Source organism: Bos indicus, chromosome 3 (genome assembly GCF_029378745.1).
Source record: "Bos indicus isolate NIAB-ARS_2022 breed Sahiwal x Tharparkar chromosome 3, NIAB-ARS_B.indTharparkar_mat_pri_1.0, whole genome shotgun sequence".
Taxonomy (NCBI): Eukaryota; Metazoa; Chordata; class Mammalia; order Artiodactyla; family Bovidae; genus Bos; species Bos indicus.
The window spans coordinates 17,917,473-17,940,572 of NC_091762.1; the positions used below are offsets into that span (position 1 = coordinate 17,917,473).

The following is a 23,100-nucleotide window of genomic DNA, read 5'->3' on the forward strand; positions in this document are numbered from 1 at the left end:
TGTGAAAAGAAGACCATAAAAACAGTAAGATATCCAAAATATAAGGACAGAGAATTATGTGGCAGATGGAGAAGCAAAATATCAAGCCAGAAGACCAAATAAATGAAGTAGAAATAGGTAATCTATATGATAAAGAATTCAGAGTATTCAGAATTCTGTTTCCATTTGTTTCCCCATTTATTTGCCATGAAGTGATGGGACCAGATGCCATGATTTTAGTTTTTTGAATGTTGAGTTTTAAGCCAGCTTTTTCAATCTCCTCTTTCTCCTTCTTAAGAGGCTCTTTAGTTCCTCTTCACTTTGTTCCAGAAGGGTGGTATCATCTCTATACCTGAGGTTATTGACATTTCTCCGGGAATCTTGATTCCAGCTTGTGTTTCAACCAGGCCAGCATTTCGCATGATTTACTCTGCATATAAGTTAAATAAGCAGGGGAACAATATACAGCCTTGACTTCCTCTTTTCCCAATTTTGAACTGGTCTGTTGTTCCCACCTTTGCTAAGTCACTTCAGTCGTGTCTGACTCTGTGCGACCCCATAGACGGCAGCCCACCAGGCTCCCCCGTCCCTGGGATTCTCCAGGCAAGAACATTGGAGTGGGTTGCCATTTCCGTCTCCAATGCATGAAAGAGAAAAGTGAAAATGAAGTCGCTCAGTCGTGTCCGACCCTCAGCGACCCCATGGACTGCAGCCCTCCAGGTTCATCCATCCATGGGATTTTTCCAGGCAAGAGTACTGGAGTGGGGTGCCTACCTAGACAGCATATTAAAAAGCAGAGACATTACTTTGCCAACAAAGGTCTGTCCAGACAAAGCTATGGTTTTTCCAACAGTCATGTATGGATGTGAGTGTTGGACTATAAAAATACTGACCACCAAAGAATTGATGCTTTTGAATTATGGTGTTGAAGAAGACTATTGAGAGTCCCTCAAACTGCAAGGAGATCAAACCAGTGCATCCTAAAGGAAATCAGTCCTGAGGATTCGTTGGGAGGACTTATGCTAAAGCTGACACTTCAATACTTTGACTACCTGAGGTGAAGAAGTGACTCATTTGAAAAGACCCTGAGGCTGGGAAAGATTTAAGGCAGGAGGAGAAGGAATGACAGAGGATGAGCTGGTTGGATGGCATCACCAATTTGATGGACATGAGTTTGAGCAACCTCTGACCGGGAAGCCAGGTGTGCTACAGTCCATGGGGTCACAGAGAATCAGACACGGCTGAGCGACTGAAGTGTACTGAAGTCAACTGTTGTTCCATGTCTGGTTCTAACTGTTGCTTCTTGATCTGCATACAGATTTCTCAGGAGGCAGGTATGGTGGTCTGGTATTATTATCTCTTTAAGAATTTTCCACACTTTGTTGAGAACCACACAGTCAAAGTTTCAGGGTAGTCAATGACACAGAAATAAATATTTTTCTGGAATTCTCTTGTTTTATCTACAGCAGTAAGAATTACTGCCATTACCCTTATCATAGTTTGGCCTCAGGCCAAATTACAAGGAGGGAACACAGCCCCATCCATCAGCAGAAAGTTGGACTAAAGATTTACTGAGCATGGCCTTGCCCACCAGAGCAAGAACCAGTCTTCCCCACAGCCAGTCCCTCCCATTAGGAAGCTTCCACAAGTTTCATATCCTCATCCATCAAGGGTAGACAGAATGAAAACCACAACTACAGAAAACTAAGCAAACTGATCACATGGATAACAGCCTCATCTAACTCGATGAAACCATGAACCATGCCATGTAGCACCACCCAAGACAGAGATGGTGGAGAATTCTAACACAATGTGTTCACTGGAGAAGGGAATGGTAAACCACCAACATTCTTGCCTTGAGAACCCCCTGAACATTATGAAAAGGAATAGTAGAGATCAGAGATAGAAATGAAGAAAACAGTAGCAAAGATTAATGAAACTAAAAGGCGGTTCTTTGTGAAGATAAACACAATTGATAAATATTTAGCACAATTCATCAAAAAAAAAGGGGGGGGGAGAAGACTCAAATCAATAAAATTAGAAAAGAAAAAGGAGAAGTTACAATTGACACCACAGAAATACAAAAGATTATAAGAGACTACTACAAGCAATGATATGTCAATAAAATGGTCAACATGGAAGAAATGGATAAATACTTAGAAAAGTCAAACTTTTCAAGACTGAACCAGAAAGAAATAGAAAATACGAACAGACCACTCACACGCACTGAAATAGAAACTATGATTAAAAATCTTCCAACAAACAAACGTCCAGGACCAAATGACCTCACAGGCAAGTTCTACCAAACAGTTAGAGAAGAGCTAACATTTATCCTTCTCGAGCTCTTCCAAAAATTGCAGAGAGAGGAACACTCCCAAACTCTTTATATGAGAACAAGATCACTCTGATATAAAAACTAAAGACCCCAAAAAGAGAAAAAAAGAGGTCAATGTCACTGATATACATAGACACAAAAGTCCTCAACAAAATGCTGGCAGACAGAAACCAACAACACAGTAAAAGGAACACACACCATGATCAAGTGAAATTTATCTCAGGGTGCAAGGATTTTTTGCTATCTCCTAATCAATCAGTAGAAGTGAGAAATAGACTTAAGGGACTAAATGTTATAGACAGAGTGCTTGATGAACTGTAGATGGAGGTTCGTGACATTGTACAGGAGACGGAGAGCAAGACCACTCCCAAGAAAAAGAAATGGAAAAAAGCAAAATGGCTGTCTGAGGAGGCTTTACAAATAACTGTTAAAAAAGGGAAGTGAAAAGCAAAGGGGAAAAGGAAAGATATACCCACTTGAATGCAGGGTTCCAAAAATAGCAAGGAGAGATAAGAAAGCCTTCCTCAGTGATCAGTGCAAAGAAATAGAGGAAAACAATAGAATGGAAAAGACTAGAGATCTCTTCAAGAAAATTAGAGATATCAAGGTAACATTTAATGCAAAGACGGGCTCAATAAAAGACAGAAATGGTATGGACCTAACAGAAGCAGAAGATATTAAGAAGAAGTGGCAAGAATACATAGAAGAACGGTACAAAAAAGATCTTCAGGACCCAGACAATAACGATGGTGTGATCACTCACCTAGAGCCAGACATCCTGGAATGTGAAGTCAAGCGGGCGTTTAGGAAGCATCACGACGAACAAAGCTAGTGGAGGTTATGGAATTCCAGTTGAGCTATTTCAAATCCTGAAAGATGATGCTGTGAAAATGCTGCTCTCAATATGCCACAAATTTTGGAAAACTCAGCAGTGGCCACAGGACTGGAAAAGGCCAGTTTTCATTCCAAACCCAAAGAAAGGCAATGCCAAAAAATGCTCAAATTACCGCACAATTGCACTCATCTCACACGCTAGTAAAGTGATGCTTAAAATTCTCCAAGCCAGGCTTCAGCAATACAGGAACTGTGAACTTCCAGATGTTCAAGCTGGGTTTAGAAAAGGCAGAAGAACCAGAGTTCAAATTGTCAACATCTGTTGGATCAACAAAAGAAGAGAGTTCCAGAAAAACATCTACTTCTGCTTTATTGACTATGCCAAAGCCTTTGACTGTGTGGATCACAATCAACTGTGGAAAATTCTGAAAGAGATGGGAATACCAGACCACCTGACCTGCCTCTTGAGAAGCCTATATGCAGGTCAGGAAGCAACAGTTAGAACCGGACATGGAACAACAGACTGGTTAGGGTTAGGGTTAGAATTGATGCTTTTGAACTGTGGTGCTGGAGAAGACTCTTGAGAGTCCCTTGGACTGCAAGGAGATCCAACCAGTCCATCCTAAAGGAGATCAGTCCTGGGTGTTCATTGGAAGGACTGATGTTGAAGCTGAAACTCTACTACTTTGGCCACCTGATGTGAAGTGCTGACTCATTTGAAAAGACCCTGATGCTGGGAAAGATTGAGGGCAGGAGAAGAAGGGGACGACAGAGGATGAGATGGTTGGATGGCATCACTGACTCAATGGACATGCATTTGGATGGACTCTGGGAGTTGGTGATGGACAGGGACGCCTGGTGTGCTGCGGGGATGACGAAGAGTCGGACATGATTGAGCAACTGAACTGAAATGAACTGAAGTGAATCAATCAGTATGATACACCACACCAAAAAACTGAAGAATAAAAGACCATATGTTCATCTCAATAGATACAGAAACATCTTTTGACAAAATTCAACACCCATTCATGATTAAGAATTCTCCAGAAAGTGGGAGGTACAGGGAACCTACCTCAACAGGGAAAGGTCACATATAACTAACTCAAAGCAAATATAATTTTCAATAGTGAAAAACTGAGAGCACTTCCTCTAAGATCAGGATTAAGACATGGATATCCACTGTCACCACTATTATTCAATGTAGTTTTGGAAGTGCTAGCCTTGGTTATCAGTGTATAAAAATAAGTAAAAAAAATCTAAACTGGAAAAGAAGAAATAAAAATGTCACTGTTGCAGATGACATGATACTATACATAGGAAATTGTAAAGAGGTTACAAGAAAACTACTAGGGCTAATCAATGAATGTGGTAAAGTTTCAGGATACAAAATTAATGCATAGAAATCCCTTGCATTCCTATATACTAGCTATGAAAAATCAGAAAGAGAAATTGAGGAAACAATCCCATTTACCACTGCAAGAAAAATAATAAAATACCAAGGGCTAAACCTATCTCGGAGAAGGCAATGGCACCCCACTCCAGTACTCTTGCCTAGCAAATCCCATGGATGGAGGAGCCTGGAAGGCTGCAGTCCATGGGGTCGCTGAGGGTCGGACATGACTGTGCGATTTCACTTTCACTTTTCACTTTCCTGCATTGGAGAAGGAAATGGCAACCCACTCCAGTGTTCTTGCCTGGAGAATCCCAGGGATGGGGAAGCCTGGTGGGCTGCCATCTATGGGGTCACACAGAGTCGGACATGACTGAAGTGACTTAGCAATAGCAATAGCAAACCTATCTATTGATGTAAAATTCTATACTCAAGAAACTATAAGAAACCAATGAAAGAAATCAAACACAACACAACCAGATGGAGAGATATACAATGTTTATGAATTAGAAGAATCAGTATTGTGAAGTGACTATAGTACCTGAGGCAATCTACATACTCAGTGTAATCTTTATCAAATTATCAATGGCATTTTTCACAGAATTAGAAGAACAAATTTATAATTTGTATGGAAATGCAAAAGACCCCAAGCAGCCAAAGGAATCTTGAGAAAGAAAAATGGAGCTTGAGGAATCAGGCTTCCTCACATCAGAATATGCTATGAAGTTACAGTCATCAAAACAGTATGGTACTGGCATAAAATTGAAATATAGATAAATGGAACAGGATAGAGAGTGCAGAGATTAAACCCATGCAACTAAGGTCACCTCATCTATGACAAAAGAGGCAAGAGTATACAATGGAGAAAACACAGTCTCATCAATGAGTGTTGTTGTAAAATTGGACAGTTATATGTAAAAGAATGAAATTAGAACACTCCCTAACACCATACACAAAAATAAACTAAAAATGGATCCAGTTTAGATCAGTCACTCAGTTGTGTCTGACTCTTTGCGACGCCCTAAACCGCAGCACTCCAGGCCTCACTGTCCATTACCAAAACCAGAGTCCATCCAAACCCATGTCCATTGAGTCAGTGATGCCATCCAACCATCTTCTCTGTCAACCCCTTCTCCTCCTCCCTCAAACTTTCCCAGCATTAGGGTCTTTTCAAATGAGTCAGCACTTCACATCAGGTGGCCAAAATATTGGAGTTTCAGCTACAGCACCAGTCCTTCCAATGAACACCAGGACTGATCTCCTTTAGGAAGGACTGGTTGGATCTCCTTGCAATCCAAGGGACTCTCAAGAGTCTTCTCCAGCACCACAGTTTAAAAGCATCAATTCTTCAGCACTCAGCTTTCTTTATAGTCCAACTCTCACATCCATACATGACCACTGGAAAAACCATAGCCTTGGCTAGATGGACCTTTGTTGACAAAGTAATGTCTCTGCTTTTTAATAAGCTGTCTAGGTTGGTCATAACTTTCCTTCCAGGAAGTAAGTGTCTTTTAACTTCATGGCTGCAATCACCATCTGCAGTGATTTTGGAGCCCAGAAAAATAAAGTCAGCCACTGTTTCCACTGTTTCCTGATCCATTTGCCATGGACTGATGGGACCGGATGCCATGATCTTTGTTTTCTGAATGTTGAGCTTTAAGCCAACTTTTTCACTATCCTCTTTCACTTTCATCAAGAGGCTCTTTAGTTCTTTTTCACTTTCTGCCATAAGGGTGGTGTCATCTGCATATCTGAGATTATTGATATTTCTCCCAGCAATCTTGATTCCAGCTTGTGCTTCCTCCAGCCAGCATTTCTCATGATGTACTCTGCATGGAAGTTAAATAAGCAGGGTGACAATATGCAGCCTTAACGTACTCCTTTTCCTATTTGGAACCAGTCTGTTGTTCCATGTCCAGTTGTAACTGTTGCTTCCTGACCTGCATATAGGTTTCTCAAGAGGCAGGTCAGGTGGTCTGGTATTCCCATCTCTTTCAGAATTTTCCACAGTTGATTGTGATCCACACAGTCAAAGGCTTTGGCATACTTAGTAAAGCAGAAATAGATGTTTTTCTGGAACTCTCTTGCTTTTTTGATGATCCAGCAGATATTGGCAGTTTGATCTCTGGTTCTTCTGCTTTTTCTAAACCCAGCTTGAACATCTGGAAGTTCACAGTTCCTGTATTGCTGAAGCCTGGCTTGGAGAATTTTGAGCATCACTTTACTAGCGTGTGAGATGAGTGCAATTGTGTGGTAATTTGAGCATTTTTTGGCATTGCCTTTCTTTGGGATTGGAATAAAATCTCACCTTTTCCAGTCCTGTGGCCACTGCTGAGTTTTCCAAAATTTGTGGCATATTGAGAGCAGCACTTTCACAGCATCATCTTTCAGGATTTGAAATAGCTCAACTGGAATTCCATAACCTCCACTAGCTTTGTTCGTAGTGATGCTTCCTAAGGCCCACTTGACTTCACATTCCAGGATGTCTGGCTCTAGGTGAGTGAGCACACTATTGTTATTATCAGGGTAGTGAAGATCTTTTTTGTACATGGAATAAATGGAATTAATTCCATTTTGTAAATGGATTAAAAGCCTACATATAAGACCAGACACTATAAAACTCTTAGAGGAAAATACAGGAAGAACACACTTTGGCATAAAGTACAGCAAGATCTCTTTTGAACCACCTCCTAGAGTAACAAAAATAAAAACAAAAATAAACAAATGAGAATTCATTAAACTTAAAAGTTTTTGCACTACAAAGGAAACCACAACAAGAGAATCTTCAGATTGCAAGAAAATATTTTTAAATAAAGCAACTGACAAGAGAATAATCTCCAAAATATATGCAAACAGCTCATATAGGTTGATATAAAAAAAAAAAAAAAACAAGCAACCCAATCAAAAAAATGGGTAGAAAACATAAATAGACATTTCTCCAAAGACATATAGATGGCCAAGAGGAACATGGATACATGCTCAACATTACTAATTATTAGCGAAAAGAAGATTAAAACTACAACGAGGTATTATCTCACACTGGTAAGGATGGTCATCATCAAAAAGAGCTACAAACAATAAATGCTGGATGGGTGTGGAGAAAAAGGAATCCGCATGCACTGTTGTGGTTTCCCTGATGGCTTAGATGGTAAAAAGCCTGCCTACAGTGCACAAAACCCAGGTGTGATCCCTGTCTAGGGAAGATCGTCTGGAGAAGGGAATGGCAACCCACCTCAGCTGGTAGGAATGTTAACTGATGCAGCCAATATGGAGAATGGTATGGAGGTTCCTTAGAAAACTAAAAATAGAGTTACTATATGACCCAGAAAGCACACTACTGGGCATATTCCCTGAGAAATCAATAATGGTCATTGCTTCACTATTTACAATAGCCAGGACCTGGATACAGCCTAAATGTTCATCAGTGAGTGAATGGATAAAGAAGACATGGTACATATAAACAATGGAATACTCAGTTCAGTTTAGTCACTGTCGTCACTGACTCTTTGTGACCCCATTGACTGCATGCAGCATGCCACTCTTCCCTGTCCATCAACTCCTGGAGCTTGTTCAAATTCATGTCCATAGAGTCAGTGATGCCATCCAACCATCTCATTCTCTGTTATCACCTTCTCCTCCTGCCTTTGTCTTTCCCAGCATCGACTCCATGGACTGCAGCACACCAGGCTTCCCTGTCCATCAACTCCCAGAGCTTGCTCAAACTCAAACTCATTCCATTGAGTCGGTGATGCCATCCAACCATCTCATCCTCTGTTGTCGCTTTCTCTTCTTGCCTTCAATCTTTCCCAGCATCAGGGTCTTTTCCAATGAGTCAGTTCTACGCATCAGGTGGCCAAAATACTGGAGTTTTAGCTTCAGCATCAGTGCTTCCAAGGAATATTCAGGATTGATTTCCTTTAGGACAGACTGGTTTGATCTCCTTATAGTCCAAGGGACTCTTAAGTTTCTTCTCCAACACCACAGTTCAAAAGTATCAATTCTTTGGTGCTCAGCTTACTTTATCAGCCAACTCTAACATCCATACATAACTGCTGGAAAAACCATATCCTTGACTAGATGGACCTTTGTAGGCAAAATAATGTCTCTGCTTTTTAATATGCTGTTTAGGTTGGTCATAGCTTTTCTTCCAAGGAGCAAGCGTCTTTCAATTTCATGGCTGCAGTCACCAACTGCAGTGATTTTAGAGCCCCCCCCAAATAAAGTCTCTTACTGTTTCCCTTGTTTCCCCATCCATTTACCATGAAATGATGGGACTTGATGCCATGATCTTCATTTTCTGAAAGTTGAGTTTTAAGCCAGATTTTTCACTCTCCTCTCTCACTTTCTTCAAGAGGTTCTTTTGTTCCTTTTCATTTTCTGCCATGAGGATGGTGTCATCTGCATATCTGAGGTCATTGATATTTCTCACGGCAATTTTGATTCCAGCTTATGCTTCATCCAGCCTGGCATTTCGCATGATGTATTCTGCATAGAAGTTAAATAAGCAATATACAGCCTTGACATACTCCTTTCCCAATTTGGAACCAGTCTGTTTTTCCATGTCAGGTTCTAACTGTTGCTTTTTGACCTACATACAGATATTACTCACCTATAAAAATGATTGAAATTAAGTCATTTGTAGAGACATGGATGGATCTAGAGTCTATCATAGAGAGTGAAGTCAGAAAGAGAGAAACTGATGTCATATATTAGTGTATATATGTGGAATCTAGAGAAGTGGAACAGATGAACTTACTTGCAGCACAGAAATAGAGATGCAGACATAGAGAAAGGACATGTGGATACAGAGTGGGCTGGTAAGAGGGGGTGGGATGATTTCGGAGATTAAGATTGACATACATACACTACCTTGTGTGAAATAGCTAGTGGGAACCTGCCAGCTAACCCAGGAGCTCAGCTCACTGCTCTGTTGTGACCAGTACAGGTGAAATGAGGTGGAGGGTGAGGAGAGGAAAATCCAAGAGTGAGGGGAAATAGGTATATATATAAGGTATATATATAACTGATTCACTTCATTTTATAGAAGATACTAATACAGTGTTGTAAAACAACCCAATAAAAAATAAAATTAAAAAAATGGATAATCAACAAAGACCTACTGTATAGAACATGGAATTCTGCTCAATAATCATATAACATCCTAAATAGGAAAAGAATTTGAAAAGAATCGATACATGTACATGTAGAACTGAATGACTTTGCTGTACACCTTAGAATAACACATTGTTAACCAACGATACTCCAATACACAACAAAAGTTAAATTAAAGAATAGGTTGGTTAAGAACATATCCTTTTTCATAGCTTACTTGACTAGTAAGCTAAACATTAGAAAAAAGTTGCCTAGATACAGTGACTTTGTAAATCTAAAAAAACATTGTAAACCTCAATGTTCTTCAAGTTCAGTTCAGTTCAGTTAGTCACTCAGTCATGTCCGACTCTCTGCGACCCCATGAATCACAGCACGCCAGGCCTCCCTGTCCATCACCAACTCCCGGAGTTCACTCAGACTCACGTCCATCGAGTCAGTGATGACATCCAGCCATCTCATCCTCTGTCATCCCCTTCTCCTCCTGCCCCCAATTCCTCCCAGCATCAGAGTCTTTTCCAATAAGTCAGCTCTTCGCATGAGGTGGCCAAAATACTGGACTTACAGCTTTAGCATCATTCCTTCCTAAGAACACCCAGGGCTGATCTCCTTCAGAATGGACTGGTTGGATCTCCTTGCAGTCCAAGAGACTCTCAAGAGTCTTCTCCAACACCACAGTTCAAAAGCATCAATTCTTGGTGTCAAAACAGAGAAGTAATTTCAGACGTGAAAAAACATTTAAGGCTCTGAGGTTAATGAGTTGTTGGAATAAGAAGAGCAAGTAGTACACATGGAGAGGTGACCAAACTTTACCTGGTAAGGATCCTTTAAATTTCCATCCTTCTGCACTACCCATGTTTTCAGAGCTGCTATAATTTCATGCAGAATATGCCACTACATTCCAAAAGTCCTTGATCTGCAGTATCACATTAAACACAAGGTTACATTAGAAGAGAAAAAGAACAACGAGAAAGTGAAGGGGCAATGGAGCCTAAGAATCTTGGTTGCTGTGCTAGTTATGTCCGTGTCACTTCCCTGCTGCAGCAAGCATGGTGGTGAGGCGATGATGGTGATGGTGGTGATGATGGAGACAATGATGATGTGCTGTCTTCCCAGTGCCATTTCTGTGCCCCAACATGTGCAAATTAAAGTACACACAATCATGTAATTTTTATGCCTCAGATATTTTGCAGTTAACACTGTTTTCCCCATTTCAGTAAAGGGACTTTATTCTGAGGAGTTAAATAATTGTTTACTCAAATTAGTCAAGCAATAATTAACATGATTCTAAGTTATATAGAAATAATCTTTTTTAAAAAGAGCTTTCTTTCTGTTTTAAACAGTGTACTTATTAATTTATTTTGGCAATGCTGGGTCTTCACTGCTACATGGGCTTTTTTCCAGCTACCATGAGTCAGGGCTTCTATCTGGTTGTGGTGTGCAGACTTCACGCTGAACTGACTTCTCTTGTGGAGCACAGGCTCTAGGGCGCTTGGACTTCAGTAGTTGCAGCATGTGGGCTCCGTAGTTGGGGTTTCTGGGCTCTAGAGCACAGGCTCAATAGTTGTGTCACATGGGCTTAGTTGCTCCACGGAATGTGGGATCTTCCCATACCAGGGAATGAACCCATGTCTCTTGCATTGGCAGGCTGATTCGTTACCACTGACGCATTAGGGAAGATCAGAAGGGATCTCTGATATTACTCAAAATTCAGACAACGTTGATTGTGGGAGCTGTAACTTTAAGATCAACGTAGGATAACAATAAACCCAAACACAATATGCTATTGCTATGTGCTTTTAATGGGGAAAAAAATTTTTTTTTTTACCATCACAAAAGAGAATTGTAGTTTATTCAGGAAGTGGAGATCAAGTAACAATTGTCTAGTTGGTAGAAACCCCTGCTCAGGTGACAGACAGTCACAGAAGACGGAGAGAATCTTCTGATGGTGCCCGGGAGGAGAGCTGCTGCTCTTTCCTCTGAAGCACTGTGTTTTCTCAGCTGTCTTCCCAGAGGCAAGTGGTGTAGCAGCCTCAGGAAGGAAACCTCTGGCTGTCAGGAGTCCCCACAGGCATATTGCTGGCTGAAAGATGCAGAAGCTTCTTCTGTATTCATGACTTGCTTTGAAGAGAAGATGAAGGTGGAGCTGTGGAGCCGAATGAGTCAACTGCAAATATGGTGGTGAGGAGAAAAGGGGTGGTGGTGATGGTGGTGATGATGGAGACAATGATGACCTGCTGTCTTCCAAGTGCTATGTATGAGTCTGGCATGTGCCACCTGAATTATACACATTCATTGAATATTGATTCCTCAGAAGTTTGAAATGAAAATACAATTTTCCCTACATTTTACTAAAAGGACTGAAAACCTGAAGAGGCAAATATTTTGTTCCTCAAACCATCAAGTGATAATTAAGGAAATAACATGGAATTGAAATTATGTAAAAGTATTCTTTGGTAAGACTCAAAATTTAGACAACGCTGGTTGTGCGAGCTTGAACCTTGGCATCAAAGGATAGAAACAAAACTTGATGATGGTATAGTATTACTAAAAACAGTTTTGAAAGACAGGAAACATTTTTGACATCACACAAAGGAACTGTACTTTATTTGAGAAGAGGAGGATAAGCAACAGTTGACCAGCTGGTAGAAATCCCTGCCCAGGTGACAGACAGACCCAAGGGAGGGAGAGAATCCTCCCATGGTGCCCGGGAGAAAAGCTACTGCTCTTCCATCTGAAGCTCTGGGATGTTTTCTCAGCTGTCCTCCCAGAGGAGAGCAGAACAGCAGCCTCAGGAAGGAAACCTCTGGCAGTCAGGAATCACCACAGGCATACTGCCAGCTGAAGGGTGGAGAAGCTTCTTCTGTATCCTTGATAGGCTTTAAAGAGAAGATGAAGGTGGAGCTGTGGAGCTAGGTGAGTCAGCTGTCCTCATCCTTTCCTGATCCGGATGAAAGCTGATGCTGTTACTTGCACTTGGGTGGGCACTTCTCTTGGCATTGTTGGGGAGGTGGCACAGGAGGGCATTTCTGCTGGCACTTTGGAGGTGGGCAAGGCTCAGGGCACTTTGGAGGTGGGCAAGGCTCAGGACACTTTGGAGGTGGGCAAGGCTCAGGGCACTTGGGAGGGCACACTACTGGAGGTGGCTGGCAGGGCTGCTTGCACTGCTGCTGCTGATAAGACATCTTTCTGGAGTCTTAGAATCTGAAAGAAATTACATACAGTGTTCACAAGAAGGGACTGCTACAGGGAGAAAAGCCTGAGCTCGTGTAATAATATCAGATCGAATGTCTCCAGTCTCTAAGAATGTGGTTTGATGTCTTTAATCCCTTTCAATGAACTGGGCTGTCTCTCCCTCTTCAACAAATTGTATTATTGGTTCAGAGAAAATTTCTTTTAACATACAACTTTTCAAAAAAAATTTTTTCAGAAAACCAATCAATGTTGTCCTACTCTTTATTTTTCTGAAAACAGCATCTTCCATAAGGCCATCATAAGTTCCAAAATCCTGGGTAAGCTCACAAGTGATTCTCGTCATCATTATCTCTCATGAGGTCCCAGAAGTATTTTGTACATTTGTACATTTGTATAGAACAAATGGCCACAAGAAAGGATACAAGGGCCCCACACCTTCAAAGATAAATGCCTCTTAAATAACAGCAGAAGGACACAAGAAAGAAACAGAAAGAGGAAAAGTGCTCCGTTCTTTACCTCTTCTTGTCACGGATTTTGTTTTAATCTCTTCCTTAAAGGAATTCAAACTCTGTACTAGAAACTTAATAAATACTGTATATCACTGTGTTCAAATTCCAAGCTCCCATCCACTAAGAAGCACTAAGTCATGACAATAACTTTGGACACACCAAATTTGCTATAGCCAGAATTAATTCATAAGTAGAGAGCCCAAGAATAAAGCTGAACTGAAGACTCAGACTCACCAGGTTCTCCAAAGGCTATCCGGACTTGAGTAGCAGGAGGATGGCAGTGATGCAGCAGAGGGCCTTTTTATAGGGACTTGCTGCCCCACCCAGGAGGGAGCAGAGCTGCCAAAACAGGCCCGGTTCAGTCATTTCCCAACCAAAATGCAAATCCATCCATAAGTGGCTTGACAGGGACTCCAGAAAGAGGAAATGTCCTGCTCCAGGATCTCCTCACTGGATTATCTCCCCATGACTCACAGCATCCCTGTCTTATGCTCTCATTTCAAGCATTTATGGCAGTGGGAGGATTTGTGAGGGTTCTTTAACTTGGAGTCAAAGGCTTCCTTTCTTGATTGGAGAAGACTCCTCTTTGATGCCTTTCACCTTCAATGAATTATCAAAGTGCCTGCCTTGTTCCACTTGAACTGGTTGCCATTTTGTTGTACATCCTGGGTTGAAAAGAGCCTGGCTATCTAGTGACACCTTTCTCTTTACCTCAGGTCCTTCTTATAATGCTTTCCCCTTTGATCCATGACCTCCTAATCTGTCTCCTTTCTTTTTCTAAAATGGACCGAGGGCAGGGTGCAGATCATCTCTCCAGCCTTCCCATCATAATACTTAGATATGTTCAGTAAAGTGGTGACCTCTAGGAGCCTCCTTTCACTGCTTTTCTCCCTCAGATAAAAGACATCAAGCTGATTCTTGCAGCCTTTAGAAATCTGTTTCACCTTGGGTCACAGGGATTCACTAAGAGTTTAGCATCATCCTCTGTAATTCACGTGTTGCGCAGCTCAGACTCTAGACCAACAACAGAAAGCAAGCTTTTTGCACATAACTACCCACATGACCCACCACCTACTCCTACATAATTTCTCCCAACTGTCCTCTTTGTACTACTTCACTCTGTTAAATAAAAGCTCAGAGCATTGTTCAAATTTTCTGATGTCTTTCCCCTTTGAAATATTGAAAGGCCCAATCTGGTAAGTAATGCCATAAAGCAACTATTTTTTTATTGAAAGTTGAAATCACTATGAGCCATTCAGTCATTGAAGTTAATTGCCATTCATATAAAATTCTCAATCAATAATAAGAATTTCACTGTAATATAAACCAATTTTTAGGATTACCCTACTGGTTACATGGAATATATGTTAAATAAACCTCTTTCCTGGTCACTTTCTTCCCATAATTTGTCAGTGTGCTGGAAGGAAGCATGGATGATTTAGGAGTCATCTTGACTGGCACAGGGTGCCCAGATAATTGGTCAAATTCCATGTATTTCTCTAAGGATGTTTTTGAATGTGATGGGCTTCCCTGGTGGCTCACTGGTGAAGTCAGCCTAACAAGCAGGAGATGCCAGTTGTATCACTGGATCAGGAAAATCCCCTGGATAAGGAAATGGCAACCCACTCAAGTATTCTTGCCTGGAGAATCCCACACAGAGAGGGCTACATTCTGTGGGGTCACAAAGAGTCGCACACAACTTAGCAACAGACTTTCACCTTTCACTATATAAATCAGTGGTCTGGGTAAAGGAGGTTTCCCTCTATAAGGTGGGTAGTCCTTCATCCACTGAAGGCCTGAACAGAGCAAAAGTCTAAGCCTTTCTTGGGTAACAGATAATCCTCTTGCCTGATGGCCTTCCACGAGTTTTCAGTTTCACAGATTGTTTTCCAGCCTTTGTAATCTCTCTTTCTCTTTCTTTCCTGTCTCTCTCTGTGTCTGTCACTCTCTCATATAAAAGAATATATAACATGTATTATATTATAATTTGAAAATTTCATCTGCCATTTCATGTACATCATTTCCTATGTTCAATCAAATTAAAAATTCAAGATGTTTGTATAAAGTTATTAAAGTAAAAATATAAATATTACATGATACATGTGAAGTGTAAATATGACAAATGGAATGAATTTTTAGAGAATAACTGAAGTTCAAGAGAGAATGCCCTAGCGTGTTCCCCAGCCCTGGCATAATACTTCATTATGCCTTTTCAGAGATTTAGCTCTCAATAATTCGTCTACCTTTCCTCTGTTCAGCTGGAGCTGAACTGTCCTCTTTTCTGTACTGTCCTCTTGGGCACTGAAGATTTTCATAATAGGCTGTGGCTGGTGAGGAATCATGTCTGGTTTAGGAGAAAAGTTACAACGCTGGCTTTATATTACTGTAGACTGTGGGAACACAGTTAATGGAATCTGGATGTCCCATTTCACCAGACCCCTACAATCCCCTAGAATGCTGTATCGTGCTGAAGATTACTTTACTAGGAAATAAATCATTTTTATTCCAATAGTAAATATCAGGTTTAAATTTCATTAAAAAAATGAATGTAAGATACCATTTAAGACTCACACCGCCACATACAAGTGATTGAGAGTAGGTTTGGGAAGGGAGGAGGATCAGAAAACTAAAAGTCTGAAAAGTTGAATACATGCTTAGGGTTTATCTGATGAGTTTGTTTTCTTCTACTCTATCCCAGCATGTTTTAGATCTTTAAAAAAGAGTAGTTTTGAAAGTTTTTAATGTTTATTCTCTGTCTTCTCCTTCAACCCTTCAGAACTCACATCCTGCCATATTACTCTTCACTTCCTAATGTATCAATATATCTCCTAACTGTCCAATTTAGTACATTGATGTGTTGGCAATGCATTTAGTAATAGTCTTTGCATATCTTTCTTATTTCTTCCTGCAATCAGTGTGAGTAATTGACCTACTAACTTGTCTTGACCAAATAATCAGGAAACTTTTCAAGAATGTAGTTAACCCTGTGTACGAGATGGCAAAAGAGACACTGATGTATAGAACAGTCTTATGGACTCTGTGGGAGAGGGAGAGGGTGGGAAGATTTGGGAGAATGGCATTGAAACATGTAAAATATCATGTATGAAACAAGTTGCCAGTCCAGGTTCAATGCAGGATACTGGATGCTTGGGGCTAGTGCACTGGGACGACCCAGAGGGATGGTATGGGGAGGGAGGAGGGAGGAGGGTTCAGGATGGGGAACACATGTATACCTGTGGTGGATTCATTTTAATATTTGACAAAACTAATACAATTTTGTAAAGTTTAAAAATAAAATAAAATTGTAGTTGGAAAAAAAATAAAATGCCTTACCTTCAAAAAATAAAAAATAAAAAAGAAGAGAAGAATGAAGAGGAAGAGAAAGAGGAAATGCCTGAAAGCTTTGAAACAGTCACCAGGTATGCATGTTCCAGAAGTCAGGACATAACATTTTCCTCTAGCTCAGCAGCATCTCCACTGACTACTGTATATTTTTTAAATATTATAATAAAGAGGAGAAGTCAAGTTGGTAGAATAAGAGGTTGTGAAATTTGTCCTTCCTCATACGTGTATATATATATATATATATATATATATATATATATATATATATATATAAAGTATACATCTACAAATGGAATAATTCTCAACAGAATACTTGGTGAACAATAGTGGAGGACTTTGGACACCTAAAAGGACAAGAAAAATCCACTGATAATCATGCAAAATGAAAAATATAAAACAGAAATGAGGAATCAAAACAGGGACTAGCAACCCTGACATGAAGCTGAAGATGGAGGGGAAAAGCCCATCACAGTGGGGAAATCAGCTGGGACAGAAATGGGCCTTCAGGGGATCAAAGCAGAGGACGGTCTGTGAAAGGCAAAACTAAGAACTGCATGCATGGTCTGTGCCACAGCCCTGCTCACCCTAGCCTGAATCATGTGTTTCCTGTTGCAGAGGGATTGGGTGCTGAAACATGGGGTTTGGAGTGAAGACTCAGGGAGGGAACAGTTGTTCTGAAAAGACAGCCTGAAGGGACAGGAATAAGGAGCTCTACAGTTGGGAAAGTTTGCATATAAAGCCTGGGACACCATAGAAGCTAGGTGTCTTTGTTGAGTGGCGTGAAGGGGTAGGGCAGCCATCATAACCCCTTTCCCACCTGCCAACTTCTTTGGCCTTCAGAGGCACTGGGAGTGGCTCCCATTGAGTCATCTTGCCCATCTCTCAAGCCAAGGCCTCTTCTACATAAGTAGACTCAGTGGTCCTGAGGATTGCCCATCTTAAAACCACATTTGGAATTAGCTCTGAGAGCATTTGCGCTGCCAGGGGCAGAATGCTAAAGTGTGGGATTAAGAGTGGATCCTGGGAGAGGATCACTGTTGGCTTCACAGATACAACAGAGAGGACAGGAATGAGAGGCTCTGAGGCTGGGAATGCCAACTGGAGGAAGTGTGTTCTGCCTAGGAAATGAGGCACCATTGTTAAGTCGCATGCAAAGGGTAGGGGCACTACAGCCCCCACAGTACATACCAGCCCCTGCCTCTCTGGGCACTGGGAGGGCATCCCTTCAGGGCAAGTGTGCCCCCATCTGTTGCAACTGCCTGCTGGTCTACATCACCACAGGCAATTTGTGCACACTCCCATTGTGGCCGCTGGTCTGAGTAAGTGTGTGCCACTCAGACACTATTTTCACTCTCTCTCATCTGGGTGGGGAACAGATGTCTGAGGGTGGCACACACACACACACACACACACACACACACACACACACACAGATCAGATCAGATCAGATGAGTTGCTCAGTCGTGTCCGACTCTTTGCGACCCCATGAATCACAGCACGCCAGGCCTCCCTGTCCATCACCAACTCCCGGAGTTCACCCAGACTCACGTCCATCGAGTCAGTGATGCCATCCAGCCATCTCATCCTCTGTCGTCCCCTTCTCCTCTTGCCCCCAATCCCTCCCAGCATCAGAGTCTTTTCAAATGAGTCAACTCTTCGCATGAGGTGGCCAAAGTACTGGAGTTTCAGCTTTAGCATCATTCCTTCCAAAGAACACCCAGGGCTGATCTCCTTCAGAATGAACTGGTTGGATCTCCTTGCAGTCCAAGGGACTCTCAAGAGTCTTCTCCAACACCAAGTTCAAAAGCATCAATTCTTTGGCACTCAGCCTTCTTCACAGTCCAACTCTCACATCCATACATGACCACAGGAAAAACCATAGCCTTGACTAGACGGACCTTTGTTGGCAAAGTAATGTCTTTGCTTTTGAATATGCTATCTAGGTTGGTCATAACTTTCCTTCCAAGGAATAAGCGTCTTTTAATTTCATGGCTGTAGTCACTATCTGCAGTAAAGTCTAACACTGTTTCCACTGTTTCCCCATCTATTTCCCATGAAGTGGTGGGACCAGATGCCATGATCTTCATTTTCTGAATGTTGAGCTTTAAGCCAACTTTTTCACTCTCCACTTTCACCTTCATCAAGAGGCTCTTCAGTTCCTCTTCACTTTCTGCCATAAGGGTGGTGTCATCTGCATATCTGAGGTTATTGATATTTCTCCCGGCAATCTTGATTCCAGCTTGCATTTCTTCCAGTCCAGCATTTCTCCTTATGTACTCTGCATAGAAGTTAAATAAACAGGGTAACAATATACAGCCTTGACGAACTCCTTTTCCTGTTTGGAACCAGTCTGTTGTTCCATGTCCAGTTCTAACTGTTGCTTCCTGACCTGCATACAAATTTCTCAAGAGGCAGGTCAGGTGGTCTGGTATTCCCATCTGTTTCAGAATTTTCCACAGTTTATTGTGATCCACACAGTCAAAGGCTTTGGCATAGTCAAGAAAGCAGAAATAGATGTTTTTCTGGAACTCTATCTTGCTTTTTCTATGATCCAGCAGATGTTGGCAATTTGATCTCTGGTTCCTCTGCCTTTTCTAAAACCAGCTTGAACATCAGGAAGTTCACGGTTCACATATTGCTGAAGCCTGGCTTTGAGAATTTTGAGCATTACTTTACTAGCGTGTGAGATGAGTGCAATTGTGCGGTAGTTTGAGCATTCTCTGGCATTGCCTTTCTTTGGGATTGGAATGAAAACTGACCTTTTCCAGTCCTGTGGCCACTGCTGAGTTTTCCAAATGTGCTGGCATATTGAGTGCAGCACTTTCACAGCATCATCTTTCAGGATTTGAAATAGCTCAACTGGAATTCCATCACCTCCACTAGCTTTGTTCGTAGTGATGCTTTCTAAGGCCCACTTGACTTCACATTCCAGGATGCCTGGCTCTAGGTCAGTGATCACACCATCGTGATTATCTGGGTCATGAAGATCTTTTTTGTACAGTTCTTCTGTGTATTCTTGCCATCTCTTCTTAATATCTTCTGCTTCTGTTTGGTCCATACCATTTCTGTCTTTTATAGAGCTCATCTTTGCATGAAATGTTCCTTTGGTATCTCTGATTTTCTTGAAGAGATCCCTAGTCTTTCCCATTCTGTTATTTTCCTCTATTTCTTTGCATTGATCGCTTAAGAAGGCTTTCTTATCTCTTCTTGCTATTCTTTGGAACTCTGAATTCAGATGTTTATATCTTTCCTTTTCTCTTTTGCTTTTCACTTCTCTTCTTTTCACAGCTATTTGTAAGGCCTCCCCAGACAGCCATTTTGCTTTCTTGCATTTCTTTTCTATTGGAATGGTCTTGATCCCTGTCTCCTGTACAATGTCACGAACCTCATTCCATAGTTCATCATGCACTCTATCTATCAGATCTAAGCCCTTAAATCTATTTCTCACTTCCATTGTATAATCATAAGGGATTTGATTTAGGTCATACCTGAATGGTCTAGTGGTTTTCCCTACTTTCTTCAATTTAAGTCTGAATTTGGCAATAAGGAGTTCATGGTCTGAGCCACAGTCAGCTCCCTGTCTTGTTTTTGTTGACTGTATAGAGCTTCTCCATCTTTGGCTGCAAAGAATATAATCAATCTGATTTCTGTGTTGACCATCTGGTGATGTCCATGTATAGAGCCTTCTCTTGTGTTGTTGGAAGAGGGTGTTTTTTATGACCAGTGCATTTTCTTGGAAAACTCTATTAGATTTTTAAGAATTGATACATGTATATGTAGAACTGAATGACTTTGCTGTATGCCTGAGATTAACACGTTGTTAACCAACAATACTCCAATATACAAAAAAAGTTAAAATAAAGAATAGTTTGGTTAAGAATATATCCTTTTTCACAGCTTACTTGACTAGTAAGCTAAACATTAGAAAAAAGTTGCCTAGCTACAGTGACTTTGTAAATCTAAATAAACATTGTAAACCTCAATGTTTTTCAAGGTTGGTGTCAAAACAGAGAAGTAATTTCAGACATGAAAAAACATTTAAGGCTCTGAGGTTAATGAGTTGTTGGAGTAAGAAAACCAAGTAGTACACATGGAGAGGTGGCAAAACTTTACCTGGTAAGGATCCTTTAAATTTCCATCCTTCTACACTACCCATGTTTTCAGAGCTGCTATAATTTCATGCAGAATGTGCCACTACATTCCAAAAGTCCTTGATCTGCAGTATCACATTAAACACAAGGTTACATTAGAAGAGAAAAAGAACAACGAGAAAGTGAAGGGGCAATGGAGCCTAAGAATCTTCTTGGTTGCTGTGCTAGTTATGTCCGTGTCACTTCCCTGCTGCAGCAAGCATGGTGGTGAGGCGATGATGGTGATGGTGGTGATGATGGAGACAATGATGATGTGCTGTCTTCCCAGTGCCATTTCTGTGCCCCAACATGTGCAAATTAAAGTACACACAATCATGTAATTTTTATGCCTCAGATATTTTGCAGTTAACACTGTTTTCCCCATTTCAGTAAAGGGACTTTAATTCTGAGGAGTTAAATAATTGTTTACTCAAATTAGTCAAGCAATAATTAACATGATTCTAAGTTATATAGAAATAATCTTTTTTAAAAAGAGCTTTCTTTCTGTTTTAAACAGTGTATTTATTAATTTAATTTGGCAATGCTGGGTCTTCACTGCTACATGGGCTTTTCTCCAGCTACCATGAGGCAGGGCTTCTATCTGGTTGTCGTGTGCGGACTTCATGCTGAACTGACTTCTCTTGTGGAGCACAGGCTCTAGGGCGCTTGGACTTCAGTAGTTGCAGCATGTGGGCTCCGTAGTTGGGGTTTCTGGGCTCTAGAGCACAGGCTCAATAGTTGTGTCACATGGGCTTAGTTGCTCCACGAAACATGGGATCTTCCTGGATCAGGGATCGAACCCATGTCTCCTGCATTGGCAGGCTGATTCTTTACCACTGACCCATCACGGAAGATCAGAAAGAATCTCTGATATTACTCAAAATTCAGACAGCATCGATTGTGGGAGCTGTAACTTTAGGATCAAAGAAGGATAACAATAAACCAAAACACAATATGCTATGGCTGTAAGTGCTTTTAATAGGAAAAAAAAATTTTTTTTTACCATCACAAAAGAGAATTGTAGTTTATTCAGAAAGTGGAGAACAAGTAACGATTGTCTAGTTGGTAGAAACCCCTGCTCAGGTGACAGACAGTCACAGAAGACGGAGAGAATCTTCTGATGGTGCCCGGGAGGAGAGCTGCTGCTCTTCCCTCTGAAGCACTGTGTTTTCTCAGCTGTCTTCCCAGAGGCAAGTGGTGTAGCAGCCTCAGGAAGGAAACCTCTGGCTGTCAGGAGTCCCCACAGGCATATTGCTGGCTGAAAGATGCAAAAGCTTCTTCTGTATTCATGACTTGCTTTGAAGAGAAGATGAAGGTGGAGCTGTGGAGCTGAATGAGTCAACTGCAAATATGGTGATGAGGAGAACAGGGGTGGTGGTGATGGTGGTGATGATGGAGACAATGATGACCTGCTGTCTTCCAAGTGCTATGTATGAGTCTGGCATGTGCCACCTGAATTATACACATTCATTGAATATTGATTCCTCAGAAGTTTGAAATGAAAATACAATTTTCCCTACATTTTACTAAAGGGACTGAAAACCAGGAGAGGCAAATATTTCATTCCTGAAGCCACCAAGTGATAATTAAGGAAATAACATGGAATTAAAATTATGTAGAAGTATTCCCTGCTTATTTAACTTATATGCAGAGTACATCATGAGAAACGCTGGACTGGAAGAAACACAAGCTGGAATCAAGATTGCTGGGAGAAATATCAATAACCTCAGATATGCAGATGACATCACCCTTATGGCAGAAAGTAAAGAGGAACTCAAAAGCCTCTTGATGAAAGTGAAAGTGAAAGTGGAGAATGAAAAAGTTGGCTTAAAGCTCAACATTCAGAAAACGAAGATCATGGCATCTGGTCCCATCACTTCATGGGAAATAGATGGGGAAACAATGGAAACAGTGTCAGACTTTATTTTTCTGGGCTACAAAATCACTGCAGATGGTGACTACGGCCATGAAATTAAAAGACGCTTACTCCTTGGAAGGAAAGTTATGACCAACCTAGATAGCATATTCAAAAGCAGAGACGTTACTTTGCCAACAAAGGTCCGTCTAGTCAAGGCTATGGTTTTTCCTGTGGCCATGTATGGATATGAGAGTTGGACTGTGAAGAAGGCTGAGCACCGAAGAATTGATGCTTTTAAACTATGGTGTTGGAGAAGACTCTTGAGAGTCCCTTGGACTGCAAGGAGATCCAACCAGTCCATTCTGAAGGAGATCAGCCCTGGGATTTCTTTAGAGGGAATGATGCTAAAGCTGAAA

The 23,100-nt window shown here is 41.2% G+C and overlaps 1 long non-coding RNA gene across 1 annotated transcript; it reads right to left on the reverse strand.

The window, feature by feature from the left end:
• Positions 1-12,223: 12,223 nt before the first annotated feature.
• Positions 12,224-13,616, reverse strand: LOC109557000 (uncharacterized). Its single transcript, XR_011565686.1, has 2 exons — positions 13,586-13,616; positions 12,224-12,851 (listed from the first exon to the last, which is right to left on the reverse strand). It is a non-coding gene; the product is annotated as an uncharacterized lncRNA (long non-coding RNA).
• Positions 13,617-23,100: the final 9,484 nt, after the last annotated feature.